This window comes from Ranitomeya imitator, chromosome 6 (genome assembly GCF_032444005.1).
Source record: "Ranitomeya imitator isolate aRanImi1 chromosome 6, aRanImi1.pri, whole genome shotgun sequence".
NCBI lineage: Eukaryota > Metazoa > Chordata > Amphibia > Anura > Dendrobatidae > Ranitomeya > Ranitomeya imitator.
In genome coordinates this window covers 503,167,523-503,187,278 of record NC_091287.1, presented here as the reverse complement: position 1 = coordinate 503,187,278, position 19,756 = coordinate 503,167,523, and the positions used below count along the sequence as shown (strand labels likewise).

The window sequence follows — 19,756 nt, the reverse complement described above, 5'->3', positions numbered from 1 at the left end:
TAAAACAATTGATGCTTAAAAAAAACCCAACATTTTAGCTCAGTACCTGACAACCCCTTAAAGTTAAACTTTTTGTCCTCAAATAAAATTTGACCTCTAATATTATATTCTTTAATCCTCAAGACTGAAACTTCCACATTGTGCTTTTATTATCAGGTCGACAATATATTCTGTCATTCAATCTAACATTACATAAGACAAGGAAGAGCATGAAGTCGCCAGACAGGAATAGAGAACACTGCTGACACCGAGACTTTCAGAAGGGGGCGAGAGGTCAGTCATCTCTGGGTCACTGCTAGCACGTTTCCTGGCCGAGCACTGCTCCCACTCACTGGTCGGAGGTGAATGTTCTGTACTGCACTTTCCTTCCTTTATTTGTTCTAGATATCGCATACCTTGTGTCTTGCTATAGAAGAAGCGAATATTATTAGAGTGAAGGTCTTACGGGTTGGACATATAATGCTGTTTGCATAAATACTGTCTAAACTATTCATTGCTGTGGCAATTCATATGTCATGCATATGGCAGAGTCCTGGCCACTCGGCCTCAGTTGTCTGATATGTAAGTGGTGTGTGTGTGCTGTATAGCGTGTAAGCGATGTATGTGCTGTATACGCCTAATGTGTAAGGCTATGTTCACATTTACACTCTGGGAGTTCTGCTTGTCTGTTCTATTTTAAGGAATGGACAGAGTTCATGCCCAAAATGGATCCATTGTATAAGTAATACAGACGGAAGCAGAGGGGCCCGTGTGATCATTGTGGGATCTGTGATGTTTCCGTTTTTAGAACAGAAGAAAAAGTTTTACAGGCTGCTCTTTGTCTTCCATTCTAAAAAGTGACACCAAACAGAAACCAGACAGACCACATGATTATTTTTTGTAAATAATCCATTTTGTGCATGAGTTCCATCTGTCTGTTCCAAAAATGGAACCCTCCTATACATTTCTGCATGTGTCAGAAATGTGAGCGGTGTGTGCTGCATGTATCTAATGTGGAGGTGCTGTGTGTACAATGTGTGTAATATAGCAGTGATGTGGTTGCTGTATGTATCTGAAATGTGAGCGGTGTGATACATGTATCAGTACGTGAGTGGGGTGTGTGCTGTATGTGTCTGATACGTGCGCAGTGTGCTGTATGTGTCTGATATGTGAGCAGTGTGCTGTATGTGTCTGATATGTGAATGCTATGTGTGTTGTATGTGTCTGATATGTGAGCAGTGTGCTGTATGTGTCTGATATGTGAGCACTATGCTGTATGTGTCTGATATGTGAGCAGTGTGCTGTATGTGTCTGATATGTGAGCAGTGTGCTGTATGTGTCTGATATGTGCGCAGTGTGCTGTATGTGTCTGATATGTGAGCAGTGTGCTGTATGTGTCTGATATGTGAGCAGTGTGCTGTATGTGTCTGATATGTGAGCAGTGTGCTGTATGTGTCTGATATGTGAGCAGTGTGCTGTATGTGTCTGATATGTGAGCAGTGTGCTGTATGTGTCTGATATGTGCGCAGTGTGCTGTATGTGTCTGATATGTGAGCAGTGTGTGCTGTATGTGTGTGATATGTGAATGCTATGTGTGCTGTATGTGTCTGATATGTGAGCAGTGTGCTGTATGTGTCTGATATGTGAGCAGTGTGCTGTATGTGTCTGATATGTGAGCAGTGTGCTGTATGTGTCTGATATGTGAGCAGTGTGCTGTATGTGTCTGATATGTGAGCAGTGTGTGCTGTATGTGTGTGATATGTGAATGCTATGTGTGCTGTATGTGTCTGATATGTGAGCAGTGTGCTGTATGTGTCTGATATGTGAGCAGTGTCCTGTATGTGTCTGATATGTGAGCACTATGCTGTATGTGTCTGATATGTGAGTAGTGTGCTGTATGTGTCTGATATGTGAGCAGTGTGCTGTATGTGTCTGATATGTGAGCAGTGTGCTGTATGTGTCTGATATGTGAGTAGTGTGCTGTATGTGTCTGATATGTGAGCAGTGTGCTGTATGTGTCTGATATGTGAGCAGTGTGCTGTATGTGTCTGATATGTGAGCAGTGTGCTGTATGTGTCTGATATGTGAGCAGTGTGCTGTATGTGTCTGATATGTGTGCAGTGTGCTGTATGTGTCTGATATGTGAGCAGTGTGTGCTGTATGTGTGTGATATGTGAATGCTATGTGTGCTGTATGTGTCTGATATGTGAGCAGGGTGCTGTATGTGTCTGATATGTGAGCAGTGTGCTGTATGTGTCTGATATGTGAGCAGTGTGCTGTATGTGTCTGATATGTGAGCAGTGTGCTGTATGTGTCTGATATGTGCGCAGTGTGCTGTATGTGTCTGATATGTGAGCAGTGTGTGCTGTATGTGTGTGATATGTGAATGCTATGTGTGCTGTATGTGTCTGATATGTGAGCAGTGTGCTGTATGTGTCTGATATGTGAGCAGTGTGCTGTATGTGTCTGATATGTGAGCAGTGTGCTGTATGTGTCTGATATGTGAGCAGTGTCCTGTATGTGTCTGATATGTGAGCACTATGCTGTATGTGTCTGATATGTGAGCAGTGTGCTGTATGTGTCTGATATGTGAGCAGTGTGCTGTATGTGTCTGATATGTGAGCAGTGTGCTGTATGTGTCTGATATGTGAATGTTATGTGTGCTGTATGTGTCTGATATGTGAGCAGTGTGCTGTATGTGTCTGATATATGAGCAGTGTGCTGTATGTGTCTGATATGTGAGCAGTGTGCTGTATGTGTCTGATATGTGAATGCTATGTGTGCTGTATGTGTCTGATATGTGAGCAGTGTGCTGTCTGTGTCTGATATGTGAGCAGTGTGCTATATGTGTCTGATATGTGAGCAGTGTGCTGTATGTGTCTGATACGTGCGCAGTGTGCTGTATGTGTCTGATATGTGAGCAGTGTGCTGTATGTGTCTGATATGTGAATGCTATGTGTGTTGTATGTGTCTGATATGTGAGCAGTGTGCTGTAAGTGACTGATATGTGAATTCTATGTGTGTTGTATGTGTCTGATATGTGAGCAGTGTGCTGTATGTGTCTGATATGTGAGCAGTGTGCTGTATGTGTCTGATATGTGAATGCTATGTGTGCTGTATGTGTCTGATATGTGAGCAGTGTGCTGTATATGTCTGATATGTGAATGCTATGTGTGTTGTATGTGTCTGATATGTGAGCAGTGTGCTGTATGTGTCTGATATGTGAGCAGTGTGCTGTCTGTGTCTGATATGTGAGCAGTGTGCTATATGTGTCTGATATGTGAGCAGTGTGCTGTATGTGTCTGATACGTGCGCAGTGTGCTGTATGTGTCTGATATGTGAGCAGTGTGCTGTATGTGTCTGATATGTGAGCGGTGTGTGCTGTATGTGTCTGATATGTGAGTAGTGTGCTGTATGTGTCTGATATGTGAGCGGTGTGTGCTGTATGTGTCTGATATGTGAGCAGTGTGCTGTATGTGTCTGATATGTGAGCGGTGTGTGCTGTATGTGTCTGATATGTGAGCAGTGTGCTGTATGTGTCTGATATGTGAATGCTATGTGTGTTGTATGTGTCTGATATGTGAGCAGTGTGCTGTATGTGTCTGATATGTGAGCAGTGTGCTGTCTGTGTCTGATATGTGAGCAGTGTGCTATATGTGTCTGATATGTGAGCAGTGTGCTGTATGTGTCTGATACGTGCGCAGTGTGCTGTATGTGTCTGATATGTGAGCAGTGTGCTGTATGTGTCTGATATGTGAGCGGTGTGTGCTGTATGTGTCTGATATGTGAGTAGTGTGCTGTATGTGTCTGATATGTGAGCAGTGTGCTGTATGTGTCTGATATGTGAGCAGTGTGCTGTATGTGTCTGATATGTGAATGCTATGTGTGTTGTATGTGTCTGATATGTGAGCGGTGTGTGTTGTATGTGTCTGATATGTGAGCAGTGTGTGCTGTATGTGTCTGATATGTGAGTAGTGTGCTGTATGTGTCTGATACATGAGCAGTGTGCTGTATGTGTCTGATATGTGAGCAGTGTGTGCTGTATGTGTCTGATATGTGAATGCTATGTGTGTTGTATGTGTCTGATATGTGAGCAGTGTGCTGTCTGTGTCTGATATGTGAGCAGTGTGCTATATGTGTCTGATATGTGAGCAGTGTGTGCTGTATGTGTCTGATATGTGAATGGTATGTGTGCTGTATGTTTCTGATACGTGAGCAGTGTGCTGTTTGTGTCTGATATGTGAATGGTATGTGTGCTGCATATGTCTGATATCTGATATGTGAGCAGTGTGTGTATTACATATGTCTAATATACGAGTGGTGTGTGCTGCATGAGTCTAATCCATGTGTGGTTTATGCAATGTAGAGCCATGACAGTGTAATATGCTTGCAACCATATTTCTGGAAAAAAAAAACACATAAGCACCATTTTCCCTATTAACCCCTCTCTGACCTTAGACGTACTATCCCGTCGAGGTGCCCTGGGCCTATCTGACCCTCGACGGGATAGTACGTCATAGCCATCGGCCGCGCTCACGGGGGGAGCGCTGCCGATCGCGGCACAATGTGCCAAGAGTGGTCACGGACCGCCCCCAGCACATTAACCCCCGGCACACCGCGATCAAACATGACCCTGCGGGCTTCCCTGGGTCTCCTACCTCCTTCCTCGCTGCAGGCCCCGGATCCAAGATGGCCGAGGCATCTGGGTCCTGCAGGGAGGGAGGTGGCTTCACAGAGCCTGCTCAGAGCAGGCACTGTGAAGCCTGTACTGCTCTAAGTCAGATCGGTGATCTGACAGAGTGCTGTGCAAACTGTCAGATCACCGATCTGTGATGTGTCCCCCTGGGACAAAGTAAAAAAGTTTAAAAAAAAATTTCCAAATGTGTAAAAAAAAAATATATATATTATTCCCATAAATACATTTCTTTATCTAAATTTAAAAAAAACAATAAAAGTACACATATTTAGTATCGCCGCGTCCATAACGACCCAACCTATAAAACTGGCCCACTAGTTAACCCCTTCAGTAAACACCGTAAGAAAAAAAAAAACGAGGCAAAAAACGCTTTATTATCATACCGCCGAACAAAAAGTGGAATAACACGCGATCAAAAAGACAGATATAAATAACCATGGTACCGCTGAAAATATCATCTTGTTCCGCAAAAAACGAACCGCCATACAGCATGATCACCTCAGAATAAAGCGATGCCAAAACATAAAAAAAATATAAATGAGGTGTCGCTGTAATCGTACTGACCCGAAGAATAAAACTGCTTTATCCATTTTACCAAACGCGGAACGGTATAAACGCCTCCCCCAAAAGAAATTCATGAATAGCTGGTTTTCGGTCATTCTGCCTCACAAAAATCGGAATAAAAAGCGATCAAAAAATGTCACGTGCCCGAAAATATTACCAATAGAAATGTCAACTCGTCCCGCAAAAAACAAGACCTCACATGACTCTGTGGACTTAAATATGGAAAAATTATAGCTCTCAAAATGTGGTAACACAAAAAATATTTTTTGCAATAAAAAGCGTCTTTCAGTGTGTGACGGCTGCCAATCATAAAAATCCGCTAAAAAATCCCGCTATAAAAGTAAATCAAACCCCCCTTCATCACCCCCTTAGTTAGGGAAAATTAAAAAAATTTATTTATTTCCATTTTCCCATTAGGGTTAGGGCTAGGGTTAGGGTTAGGGCTAGGGCTAGGATTAGGGCTAGGGTTAGGGTTAGGGCTAGGGTTAGGGTTAGGGCTAGGCCTAGGGTTAGGGCTAGGGTTAGGGCTAGGGTTAGGGCTAGGGTTAAGGCTAGGGCTAGGGTTAGGGTTAAGGCTAGGGTTAGGGTTAGAGCTAGGGATAGGGCTAGGGTTAGGGCTAGGGTTAGGGTTAGGGTTAGGGTTAAGGCTACAGTTAGGGTTGGGGCTAAAGTTAGGGTTGGGATTAGGGTTAGGGGTGTGTCTGGGTTACAGGTGTGGTTAGGGTTACCGTTGGGATTAGGGTTAGGGGTGTGTTTGCATTAGGGTTTCAGTTATAATTGGGGGGTTTCCACTGTTTAGGCACATCAGGGGTTCTCCAAACGCGAAATGGCGTCCGATCTCAATTCCAGCCAATTCTGCGTAAGAAATTAAAAAATTATAGTGTTGGCCCCCTTAAAAATAGTCTGGGTGAGATGGTGGATGAGGATGAGGAAAAAGCCAATATGCTAAATGACTTTTTTTCATCAGTATTTACACAAGAAAATCCCATGGCAGACAAAATGTCTAGTGATAAAAATTCCCAATTAAATGTCACCTGCTTAACCCAGCAGGAAGTGCGGCGGCGTCTAAAAATCACTAAAATTGACAAATCTCCGGGCCCGGATGGGATATACCCTCGAGTACTGCAGGAATTAAGTACAGTCATTGATAGACCATTATTTTTAATCTTTAAAGACTCCATAATAACAGGGTCTGTGCCGCAGGACTGGCGTATAGCAAATGTGGTGTGTCATGATCCCAATGGCAGGGGATCACAAAAGGACAAGCACAAAAACAAAACAAGCTCTAGGGTGATGGAACCTGAGCTGACCGCGATCCTGAACCTAAACACACAACTAGCAGTAGCCGGGGAACGTGCCTACGATGACTCCTAGACGTCTCGCGCCAGCCGAAGGATTAACTTCCCCTATTAGAAGAAACACAGACCTCACTTGCCTCCAGAGAAACACCCCACAGAAATAGCAGCCCCCACATGTAATAACGGTGAAATGAGAGGAAAGCACATACGTAGTTATGAAAATAGAATCAGCAAAAATGAGGCCCGCTAAAGCTAGATAGCAGAGGATACAAAAGTGAACTGCGCGGTCAGCGAAAAACACTTCAAAAAACCATCCTGAAATGACTTGAACTCATGTGCCAACTCATGGAACATGAGGAGTAATTTCAGCCCACTAGAGCAACCAGCAGCAAGGAATCACATATCTGCAAGCTGGACTAAGACAAAAATTAAGCAAAACGTGGAACAGGAAAATCAAAACTTAGCTTGTCCTGAAGATAACAGACGCAGGGAGCAGAGGTAAAAAGACACGCTGATTACATTGATAGCCGGCGAGGAAATGACAAAAAAGCCAGGTTAAATAGGAAACTCCCATAACCTGATGGAACAGGTGGACACCAGAGACTGCAGAGAACACAAGTCACCCAGTACCATCAGTAACCACCAGAGGGAGCCCAAAAACAGAACTCACAACAGTACCCCCCCCTTGAGGAGGGGTCACCGAACCCTCACGAGAACCACCAGGGCGACCAGGATGAGCCCTATGAAAAGCACGGACCAAATCGGCAGCATGAACATCAGAGGCAATCACCCAAGAATTATCCTCCTGACCATAACCCTTCCACTTGACCAAATACTGGAGTTTCCGTCTGGAAACACGAGAATCCAAGATCTTCTCCACAACATACTCCAATTCACCCTCCACCAGCACCGGAGCAGGAGGCTCAAGCGAAGGAACGACAGGTACCTCATACTTCCGCAACAACGACCGATGGAACACATTATGAATAGCAAACGATGCCGGGAGATCCAAACGAAACGACACAGGGTTAAGAATTTCCAAGATCCTATAGGGACCGATGAACCGAGGCTTGAACTTAGGAGAAGAGACCTTCATAGGAACAAAACGAGAAGACAACCACACCAAGTCCCCAACAAGAAGTCGAGGACCCACGCGGCGACGACGATTAGCAAACTGCTGAGCCCTCTCCTGAGACAACTTCAAATTGTCCACCACATGACTCCAAATCCGATGCAACCTATCCACCACCATGTCCACTCCAGGACAATCAGAAGGCTCCACCTGACCAGAGGAAAAACGAGGATGAAACCCCGAATTACAAAAGAAAGGAGAAACCAAGGTAGCAGAACTAGCCCGATTATTAAGGGCAAACTCGGCAAGCGGCAAAAAGGAAACCCAGTCATCTTGATCAGCAGAAACAAAACACCTTAAATAAGTTTCTAAAGTCTGATTAGTTCGTTCCGTCTGGCCATTCGTCTGGGGATGGAATGCAGACGAAAAGGACAAATCAATGCCCATCTTAGCACAGAACGTCCGCCAAAATCTAGACACAAACTGGGATCCCCTGTCAGAAACGATGTTCTCCGGAATGCCATGCAAACGGACCACGTTTTGAAAAAACAGAGGGACCAACTCAGAGGAGGAAGGTAACTTAGGCAAGGGTACCAGATGAACCATCTTAGAAAAGCGGTCACACACAACCCATATGACGGACATTTTTTGAGAGACAGGGAGATCCGAAATAAAGTCCATGGAAATGTGCGTCCAAGGCCTCTTCGGGATAGGCAAAGGTGACAACAATCCACTGGCCCGAGAACAGCAAGGCTTAGCCCGAGCGCAAACTCCACAAGACTGCACGAAAGAACGCACATCCCTCGACAAGGAAGGCCACCAAAAAGACCTGGCCACCAAGTCTCTAGTACCAAATATTCCAGGATGACCTGCCAACACAGAAGAATGGACCTCAGAGATGACTCTACTGGTCCAATTATCCGGAACAAACAGTCTTTCCGGCGGACAACGATCAGGTTTATCTGCCTGAAACTCCTGCAAAGCACGTCGCAAGTCTGGGGAGACAGCCGACAAAATCACCTCATCCCTAAGAATACCAGTGGGCTCAGAATTTCCAGGGGAGTCAGGCACAAAACTCCTAGAAAGAGCATCCGCCTTCACATTCTTTGAACCTGGCAGGTATGAAACCACAAAATGGAAACGGGAGAAAAACAGTGACCAACGAGCCTGTCTAGGATTCAGACGCTTGGCAGACTCAAGGTACATCAGATTTTTGTGATCAGTCAAGACCACCACACGATGTCTAGCACCCTCAAGCCAATGACGCCACTCCTCAAATGCCCACTTCATGGCCAAAAGCTCCCAATTACCAACATCATAATTCCGTTCAGCGGGCGAAAATTTTCTAGAAAAGAACGCACATGGCATCATCACTGAGCCATCGGAGCTTCTCTGTGACAAAACCGCCCCCGCTCCGATCTCGGAAGCATCAACCTCAACCTGAAAAGGAAGCGACGTATCTGGCTGACGCAACACAGGAGCAGAAGAAAACCGGCGCTTAAGTTCCTGAAAGGCCTCCACAGCCGCAGGAGACCAATCAGTAACATCAGCACCCTTTTTAGTCAAATCCGTCAAAGGCTTAACAACACTAGAAAAATTAGTTATGAAGCGACGATAAAAATTAGCAAAGCCCAAGAACTTCTGTAGACTCTTAAGAGATGTAGGCTGCGTCCAGTCACAAATAGCCTGAACCTTGACGGGATCCATCTCAATAGTAGAAGGGGAAAAAATATACCCCAAAAAAGAAATCTTCTGGACTCCAAAGAGACATTTAGAACCCTTTACAAACAAAGAATTGGCCCGCAGGACCTGAAACACCTTCTTGACCTGCTGAACATGAGACTCCCAGTCATCAGAAAAAAACAAAACATCATCCAAATACACGATAATAAATTTATCCAGATATTCACGGAATATATCATGCATAAAAGACTGGAAGACAGAAGGAGCATTAGAAAGTCCAAAAGGCATCACCAAATACTCGAAATGGCCCTCAGGCGTATTAAATGCGGTTTTCCACTCATCACCCTGCCTTATCCGCACAAGATTATACGCACCCCGAAGATCAATCTTAGTGAACCATTTAGCCCCCTTAATGCGAGCGAACAAATCAGTCAACAATGGCAAAGGATACTGATATTTGACTGTAATCTTATTCAAAAGACGATAATCTATGCAAGGCCTCAAGGAACCATCTTTTTTGGCCACAAAAAAAAAACCTGCTCCCAAAGGGGACGAAGATGGACGGATATGTCCCTTTTCCAAGGACTCCTTAACATAATTCCGCATAGCAGTATGCTCTGGCACTGACAGATTGAACAAACGACCTTTAGGGAATTTACTGCCAGGAATCAAATCTATAGCACAATCGCAATCCCTGTGAGGAGGAAGCGAACTGAGCTTAGGCTCCTCAAAAACCTCCCGATAATCAGACAAAAATACCGGAACCTCAGAAGGAGTAGATGAAGCGATAGAAATCGGAGATGCATCATCATGAACCCCCTGACATCCACAGCTTAACACAGACATTGTTTTCCAGTCCAGGACTGGGTTATGAGTTTGTAACCATGGCAGACCAAGCACTAAGACATCATGTAAATTATACAGTACCAGGAAGCGAATCACCTCCTGATGAACGGGAGTCATACGCATGGTCACTTGTGTCCAGTACTGAGGTTTATTCATAGCCAAAGGTGTAGAGTCAATTCCTTTCAAAGGAATAGGAACTTCCAGAAGTTCCAGACTAAACCCACAGCGATTGGCAAATGACCAATCCATAAGACTCAGGGCAGCGCCTGAATCCACATAGGCATCGACGGAAATGGATGATAATGAACAAATCAGCGTCACAGACAGAATGAACTTAGACTGTAAAGTACCAATGGCAACAGACTTATCAACCTTTTTTGTGCGTTTAGAGCATGCTGATATAACATGAGCTGAATCACCACAATAAAAACACAATCCATTTTTCCGCCTATAATTTTGCCGTTCACTTCTGGACTGAATTCTATCACATTGCATTATCTCAGGTGCCTGTTCAGAAGACACCGCCAAATGGTGCACAGGTTTGCGCTCCCGTAAACGCCGATCAATCTGAATAGCCATAGTCATGGACTCATTCAGACCTGTAGGCGCCGGGAACCCCACCATAACATCTTTAATGGCCTCAGAAAGGCCATCTCTGAATTTTGCAGCCAGAGCGCACTCATTCCACTGAGTAAGCACCGACCATTTCCGAAATTTTTGACAATATATTTCTGCTTCATCTTGCCCCTGAGAGAGAGCCAATAAAGCTTTTTCAGCCTGAATCTCTAGGTTAGGTTCCTCATAGAGCAAACCCAATGCCAGAAAAAACGCATCCACATTGAGCAACGCAGGATCCCCTGGTGCCAATGCAAATGCCCAATTCTGAGGGTCACCCTGCAGGAAAGATATAACAATCTTGACCTGCTGAGCAGGGTCTCCAGAGGAGCGAGATTTCAAGGAAAGAAACAACTTGCAATTGTTCCTAAAATTCAGAAAACTAGATCTATCTCCAGAAAAAAACTCTGGGATAGGAATTCTAGGTTCAGACATAGGCGTATGTACAACAAAATCTTGTATATTTTGAACCTTAGCAGCAAGATTATTCAGGCTGGAAGCCAAACTCTGGACGTCCATGATAAACAGCTGAGGTCAGAGCCATTCAAGGATTAAGAGGAGGAAAGAAGCAGTCAAGCTGCAAAAAAAAAACAAAAAAAAAACTTCCTCAGACTACTTTTCCTCCTACTTCAGCCAAAACGATGACCAATTTTTTTTAGGCCGGCTATACTGTCATGATCCCAATGGCAGGGGATCACAAAAGGACAAGCACAAAAACAAAACAAGCTCTAGGGTGATGGAACCTGAGCTGACCGCGATCCTGAACCTAAACACACAACTAGCAGTAGCCGGGGAACGTGCCTACGATGACTCCTAGACGTCTCGCGCCAGCCGAAGGATTAACTTCCCCTATTAGAAGAAACACAGACCTCACTTGCCTCCAGAGAAACACCCCACAGAAATAGCAGCCCCCCACATGTAATAACGGTGAAATGAGAGGAAAGCACATACGTAGTTATGAAAATAGAATCAGCAAAAATGAGGCCCGCTAAAGCTAGATAGCAGAGGATACAAAAGTGAACTGCGCGGTCAGCGAAAAACCCTTCAAAAAACCATTCTGAAATGACTTGAACTCATGTGCCAACTCATGGAACATGAGGAGTAATTTCAGCCCACTAGAGCAACCAGCAGCAAGGAATCACATATCTGCAAGCTGGACTAAGACAAAAATTAAGCAAAACGTGGAACAGGAAAATCAAAACTTAGCTTGTCCTGAAGATAACAGACGCAGGGAGCAGAGGTAAAAAGACACGCTGATTACATTGATAGCCGGCGAGGAAATGACAAAAAAGCCAGGTTAAATAGGAAACTCCCATAACCTGATGGAACAGGTGGACACCAGAGACTGCAGAGAACACAAGTCACCCAGTACCATCAGTAACCACCAGAGGGAGCCCAAAAACAGAACTCACAACAGTGGTGCCAATATTCAAAAAGGGAACAAAAACTGAACTCGGAAATTATAGGCCAGTAAGCCTAACCTCTACTGTGGGTAAAATCCTGGAGGGCATTCTAAGGGACGCTATACTGGAGTATCTGAAGAGGAATAACCTCATGACCCAGTATCAGCACGGGTTTACTAGGGACCGTTCATGTCAGACTAATTTGATCAGTTTCTATGAAGAGGTAAGTTCCGGATTGGACCAAGGGAACCCAGTGGATGTAGTGTATATGGATTTTCAAAAGTTTTTGATACGGTGCCACACAAAAGGTTGATACATAAAATGAGAATAATGGGGATAGGGGAAAATATCTGCAAGTGGGTTGAGAGCTGGCTCAGGGATAGGAAACAAAGGGTGGTTATTAATGGAGCACACTCGGACTGGGTAGCGGTTAGCAGTGGGGTACCACAGGGGTCAGTATTGGGCCCTCTACTTTTTAACATATTTATTAATGACCTTGTAGGGGGCATTCAGAGTAGAATTTCAATATTTGCAGATGACACTAAACTCTGCAGGGTAATCAATACAGAGGAGGACAATTTTATATTACAGGATGATTTATGTAAACTAGAAGCTTGGGCTGATAAATGGCAAATGAGCTTTAATGGGGATAAATGTAAGGTCATGCACTTGGGTAGAAGTAATAAGATGTATAATTATCTGCTTAATTCTAAAACTCTGGGCAAAACCGTCAATGAAAAAGACCTGGGTGTATGGGTGGATGACAAACTTAAATTCAGTGGCCAGTGTCAGGCAGCGGCTACAAAGGCAAATAAAATAATGGGATGCATTAAAAGAGGCATAGATGCTCATGAGGAGAACATAATTTTACCTCTATACAAGTCACTAGTTCGACCACACTTAGAATACTGTGCACAGTTCTGGTCTCCGGTGTTTAAGAAAGACATAGCTGAACTGGAGCGGGTGCAGAGAAGAGCGACCAAGGTTATTAGAGGACTGGGGGGTCTGCAATACCAAGATAGGTTATTACACTTGGGGCTATTTAGTTTGGAAAAACGAAGACTAAGGGGTGATCTTATTTTAATGTATAAATATAGGAGGGGACAGTACAAAGACCTTTCTGATTATCTTTTTAATCATAGACCTGAAACAGGGACAAGGGGGCATCCTCTGCGGTTGGAGGAAAAAAGGTTTAAGCATAATAACAGACGCGGATTCTTTACTGTAAGAGCAGTGAGACTATGGAACTCTCTGCCGTATGATGTTGTAATGAGTGATTCATTACTTAAATTTAAGAGGGGACTGGATACCTTTCTGGAAAAGTATAATGTTACAGGGTATATACACTAGATTCCTTGATAGGGCGTTGATCCAGGGAACTAGTCTGATTGCCGTATGTGGAGTCGGGAAGGAATTTTTTTCCCCAATGTGGAGCTTACTCTTTGCCACATGGTTTTTTTTTGCCTTCCTCTGGATCAACATGTTAGGGCATGTTAGGTTAGGCTATGGGTTGAACTAGATGGACATATAGTCTTCCTTCAACCTTAATAACTATGTAACTATGTAACTTGTGGGGGGTTTCAATGTTTAGGCACATCAGTGGCTCTCCAAATGCAACATGGCGTCCCATCTCAATTCCTGTCAATTTTGCATTGAAAAGTCAAACGGTGCTCCTTCCCTTCCGAGCTCTACCATGTGCCCAAACAGTGGTTTACCCCCACATATGGGGTATCAGCATACTCAGGACAAATTGTACAACAACTTTTGGGGTCCAATTTCTTCTCTTACCCTTTGGAAAATAAAAAATTGGGGGCAAAAATATAATTTTTGTGAAAAAAAATGATTTTTTATTTTTACGGTTCTGCATTATAAACTTCTGTAAAGCACTTGGTGGGTCAAAGTGCTCACCACACCTCTAGATAAGTTCCTTAGGGGGTCTACTTTCCAAAATGGTGTCACTTGTGGGCGGTTTCAATGTTTAGGCACATCAGTGGCTCTCCAAACGCAACATGGTGTCCCATCTCAATTCCTGTCAATTTTGCATTGAAAAGTCAAATTGCCCTCCTTCGCTTCCGAGCTCTGTCATGCGCCCAAACAGTGGTTTACCCCCACATATGGGGTATCTGTGTACTCAGGACAAATTGTACAACAATTTTTGGGGTCCATTTTCTCCTGTTACCCTTGGTAAAATAAAACAAATTGGAGCTGAAGTAAATTTTTTGTGAAAAAAAGTTAAATGTTCATTTTTATTTAAACATTCCAAAAATTCCTGTGAAACACCTGAAGGGTTAATAAACTTCTTGAATGTGGTTTTGAGCATCTTTAGGGGTGCAGTTTTTAGAATGGTGTCACACTTGGGTATTTTCTATCACATAGACCCCTCAAAATGACTTCAAATGAGATGTGGTCCCTAAAAAAAATGGTGTTCTAAAAATGAGAAATTGCTGGTCAACTTTTAACCCTTATAACTCCCTAACAAAAAAAAATTTTGGTTACAAAATTGTGCTGTTGTAAAGTAGATATGTGGGAAATATTACTTATTAAGTATTTTGTGTGACATATCTCTGTGATTTAATTGCATAAAAATTCAAAGTTGGAAAATTGCTAAATTTTCAAAATTTTTGCCAAATTTCCGTTTTTTTCACAAATAAATGCAGGTATTATCAAAGAAATTTTACCACTATCATGAAGTACAATATGTCACGAGAAAACAATGTCAGAATCACCGCGATCCGTTGAAGCGTTCCAGAGTTATAACCTCATAAAGGGACAGTGGTCAGAATTGTAAAAATTGGCCTGGTCATTAACGTGCAAACCACCCTTGGGGGTAAAGGGGTTAAAATTATTTTATGTAATAAAATAATTAATATAGGCCAGATAATTGTTATCAATACATCTATAATCCCCCATTTATTAAAGTAGTGGACACCATAAAAATAAAAATTAATTATCAGAATTTCAACATGGTTCAAGTCTCAATTTTGAATTCCTTTTTGGATCTGAATTAATTTTGCATATTTTTTCTTCGTGGCACTACTTTCTTTTGCCCCTATTCCCAGTTATGGGTGACCAGGGGCCCAGGAATTGCTAATGGCTACCCTGTATTGGTGACCTATAATATACTTAGGATAGGTCATCAATATCAGATCAATGAGGCCCGTCACCCGTCACCCCCACTAATTAGCTACTATCATCTCCAGCGGCGGCTGGTTATACACAGTGTATAGAAAAGAGTAGGGTTGAGCGAAACGGATCGGTCATTTTCATAAGTCGCCGACTTTTGGCAAAGTTGGGTTTCATGAAACCCGACCCGATCCCTGTGTGGGGTCGGCCACGCAGTACGCGACTTTCGCGCCAAAGTCGCGTTTCAATTATGTGAAAAGCGCCATTTCTCAGCCAATGAAGATGGACGCAGAGTGTGGGCAGCGTGATGACATAGGTCTCAGTCCCCACCATCTTAGAGAAGGGCATTACAGTGATTGGCTTGCTTTCTGCGGCGTCACAGGGGCTATAAAGGGGCGTTCCCGCCGACCGCCATCTTACTGCTGCTGATCTGAGCATAGGGAGAGGTTGCTGCCGCTTCGTCAGAAGCAGGGATAGCGTTAGTCAGGGTCCATTAACCACCAAACCGCTTGTGCTGTAGCAATTTCCACTGTCCAACACCACCTTTTGTTTGCAGGGACAGTGGAGGCTACTTTTTTTTTTCCTCAGCGCTGTAGCTCATTGGGCTGCCCTAGAAGGCTCCCTGATAGCAGCATTGCTGTTTGTACGCCGCTGTGCAAACCAACTGCTTTTTTCAAAGCACAAATCCTGTTGCTCCTTCCTTTCTGCACAGCTATCTTGTTTGTCCACACTTTTGACTTTTTTTGTGCAGCAGTCCACTCCTTGTTATTGCTGCCTGCCATACTTTGCTGAGATTACTGCAGGGAGATAGTAATTGTAGGACAGTCGTTATATCTCTTGAAGCCACTTTCTGCCACATAAAATATACTCTAATACAGTGGCCCAGATTTATTCACTAGTCTCCCTGAAGAAAAAAAAAAAGGTGCAGATTAAAATTGGCAAATCTGCATCAGTGGCAGTCCTGTGTGTGGCATCTGTGTCTCATTTTCTGGCACAGAAAACATACAGTCTAACAGTGGGCCTGATTTCTTGCTAATTCTCCCATAAATAAAAATAAAATAGTGGGAGATTAAGATTGGCAATTCTGCCCAGTGCCATTCGTGTGTGTGGCATCTGACTTTAATTTTGTGCCACAGAAAACCTAGTGTGTAATACTGGGCCAGATTTTTTTAAAATTCTCCCAGAAAAAAAAAATAGTGGGAGATTAAGATTGGCCATTTTGCCTCTGTGCCAGTCATGTGTGTGGCATCTGTCTCTCATTTTGTGCCACAGAAAACCTAGTGTGTAACACTGGGCCTGATTTCTTGACAATTCTCCCACAATAAAGTTACAAAAAAAGTGGGAGATTAAGATTGGCATTTCTGCCTCAGTGCCAGTCCTGTGTGTGGCATCTGTCTCTCATTGTGTGCCACAGAAAACATACAGTCTAACAGTGGGCCTGATTTCTTGCCAATTCTCCCATAAATAAAAAAAATAGTGGGAGATTAAGATTGCCAATTCTGCTTCAGTGCCAGTCGTGGGTGTGGCATCTGTCTTTAATTTTGTGCCACAGAAAACCTAGTGTGTAATACTGGGCCAGATTTTTTTTTAATTCTCCCAGAAAAAAAAAATAGTGGGAGATTAAGATTGGCAATTCTGCCTCAGTGCCAGTCGTGTGTGTGGCATCTGTCTCTCATTTTGTGCCACAGAAAACATACAGTCTAACAGTGGGCCTGATTTCTTGCCAATTCTCCAATAAATAAATAAAAAATAGTGGGAGATTAAGATTGGCAATTCTGCCTCAGTGCCAGTCGGGTGTGTGGCATCTGTCTTTCATTTTATGCCACAGAACATATACTGTATAAGAGTGGGCCACATTTCTTCAATATTCTCCCAGAAAAAATAAAAAGGGGGAGATTATTATTGGTAGTGTCTGCATCTGCGTCAGTCCTGTTAGTGGCATATCTGTCTGCCACTGAAGCTGTGTACTGTTATACATTGGGCCTGATTGTCCCTGCAGTCTCACCCACCTATAAAAGGATATATAAATCCAACAGAAGTTTGAGTTCACCTTGTAACTGGTTTTACAGTAACAAATACCGTTAGTTTGGTTACGTTTTTCAAACAATGAGGAAGTCTGGTGGAAGAGGTCGTGGCCGTGGGCGGTCATTGCCAGCTGGTAATGATGGTAGTGGTGGTGGAGCATCAGGTGGTCGTGGGAAAAGCAATATAGCACCTAAGTCTCGAGTTGTTGAGCCAGGTTCGTCGTCTGGCTACACAAGGCCTCGAACGCTCCCTTTTCTGGGAGTAGGAAAACCGCTTTTAAAGCTGGAGCAGCAAGAACAAGTTTCGGCTTTCCTTGCTGACTCAGCCTCTAGCTCTTTTGCCTCCTCTTCTGAAACTGTTAAATGTAAAAGCAGCGCGTCGTTAGTGGATGTTCACGGTCAGGGACAAGTCGCTTCCTTGTCTTCTTCACCAAGAACAACAGAGAAGGATGCGTCAGGAAACACTCCATGGAACTCTTTACACATACCGTTCCTGGGTTAGAAAGTGAAATAGTTAACAGGCCATGCCCATTACAAGTTGAATCGGACATGGAGTGAACAGATGCACAGCCACAGCCAGATTACTATGCTGTTCCTTTGACTCAGACCAGAACATTGCCCTCGCAGTATACTGATCCAGAATCAGACCCTGATGAGACTATGGTGCCCCGTCACGAACGCTATACCACCGGCTTACACGGTGACACAGACGAAGTTGCACACGAGATAGAAGAGGAGGTCATAGATGACCCAGTTGTTGACCCCGATTGGCAGCCATTGGGGGAACAGGGTGCAGGCGCAGTAGCTCTGAAGCGGAGGAGGAGGAGCCGCAGCAGGCATCAACATCGCAACAGGTTCCATCTGCCAGGCCCGTATCTGGCCAAAAACGCGTGGCAAAACCAAAACCAGTTGTAGGACAGCGTGGCCATCCGGTTAAAGAAGCTCAGTCTGCAATGCCTGAAAAGGTATCCGATAGTAGAAAGAGGGCAGTCTGGCATTTTTTTAAACAACATCCAAATGATCAGCGCAAAGTCATCTGTCAAAAATGTTCAACTACCGTAAGCAGAGGTCAGAATCTTAAAAGTCTAAATACAAGTTGCATGCGTAGACATTTAACCACCATGCATTTGCAAGCCTGGACTAACTACCAAACGTCCCTTAAGGTTGTAGCACCCTTGGCCAATGAAGCTAGTCAGCAACGCTACATCCATTCCCTCACAGTAAGCCCACCATTTCCCGCACCACCTGCAGTAAATGTGCAGGTTTCATCACCAGGCCAAAGCAGTCAGGGAATCACCAGGTTCATGGTAGGAAACACTGCAAGTAGGGCACCAGCAAGAATACCATCTCCAACCCTCTGTCAGTCTGCCATGTCCACCGGCACCCCCGCTAGTTCCACGATCTGCAGCTCTCCAGTCCGGCTCACCCTACATGAGACTCTCGTTAGGAAAAGGAAGTACTCATCCTCGCATCCGCGTACACAGGGTTTGAACGCCCACATTGCTAGACTAATCTCATTAGAGATGATGCCCTACCGGTTAGTTGAAAGCAAAGCTTTCAAAGCCCTGATGGACTACGCTGTACCACGCTACGAGCTACCCAGTCGACAATTCTTTTCGAGAAAAGCCATCCCAGCCCTCCACCAGCATGTAAAAGACCGCATCGTCCATGCACTCAGGCAATCTGTGAGTACAAAGGTGCACCTGACAACAGATGCATGGACCAGTAGGCATGGCCAGGGACGTTACGTGTCCATCACGGCACACTGGGTTAATGTGGTGGATGCAGGGTCCACACGGGACAGCAATATTGGGACAGTTCTGCCTAGCCCACGGTCTAGGAAACAGTTGGCTGTAGGCGTTCGCCCCCCTCCTCGTCCTCCTGCAGAAGCGAGAGCTCGTCCACAGACCGCAGTCGCACGAGCACTCCATCCGCAGCTGCCACTGTTGCACACGAGGTGTCCCATTATGGGACAGCTAGTGGCAAGCGTCAGCAGGCTGTATTGGCAATGAAGTGTTTGGGCGACAACAGACACACCGCAGAAGTTCTGTCCGAGTTCTTGCAGCAAGAAACTCAGTCATGGCTGGGCAGTGTACATCTTGAGGTAGGCAAGGTAGTGAGTGATAACGGAAGGAATTTTATGGCTGACATAGCCCTTTCACAACTGAAACACATTCCTTACCTGGCTCACACCTTAAACCTGGTGGTGCAGTGCTTCCTGAAAAGTTATCCGGGGTTACCCGACCTGCTCCTCAAAGTGCGCAGACTTTGCTCACATATCCGCCGTTCGCCCGTACACTCCAGCCGTATGCAGAACCATCAGCGGTTTTTGAACCTTCCCCAGCATCGCCTAATCATCGACGTTGCAACAAGGTGGAACTCCACAATGCACATGCTTCAGAGACTGTGCGAACAGAGGAGTGCTGTTATGTATTTGTGGGAGGATACACATA

At 44.4% G+C, this 19,756-nt stretch overlaps 1 long non-coding RNA gene across 1 annotated transcript in view; it reads left to right on the top strand.

The window, feature by feature from the left end:
* The first annotated feature begins 293 nt into the window (after positions 1–293).
* LOC138641500 (uncharacterized) overlaps positions 294–19,756 on the top strand; it is a 107,481-nt gene continuing 88,018 nt past the window's right edge. Inside the window, exon 1 of the long non-coding RNA XR_011313880.1 lies at positions 294–341. This is a non-coding gene — a long non-coding RNA (uncharacterized lncRNA). The remainder of the gene's footprint in view (positions 342–19,756) is intronic.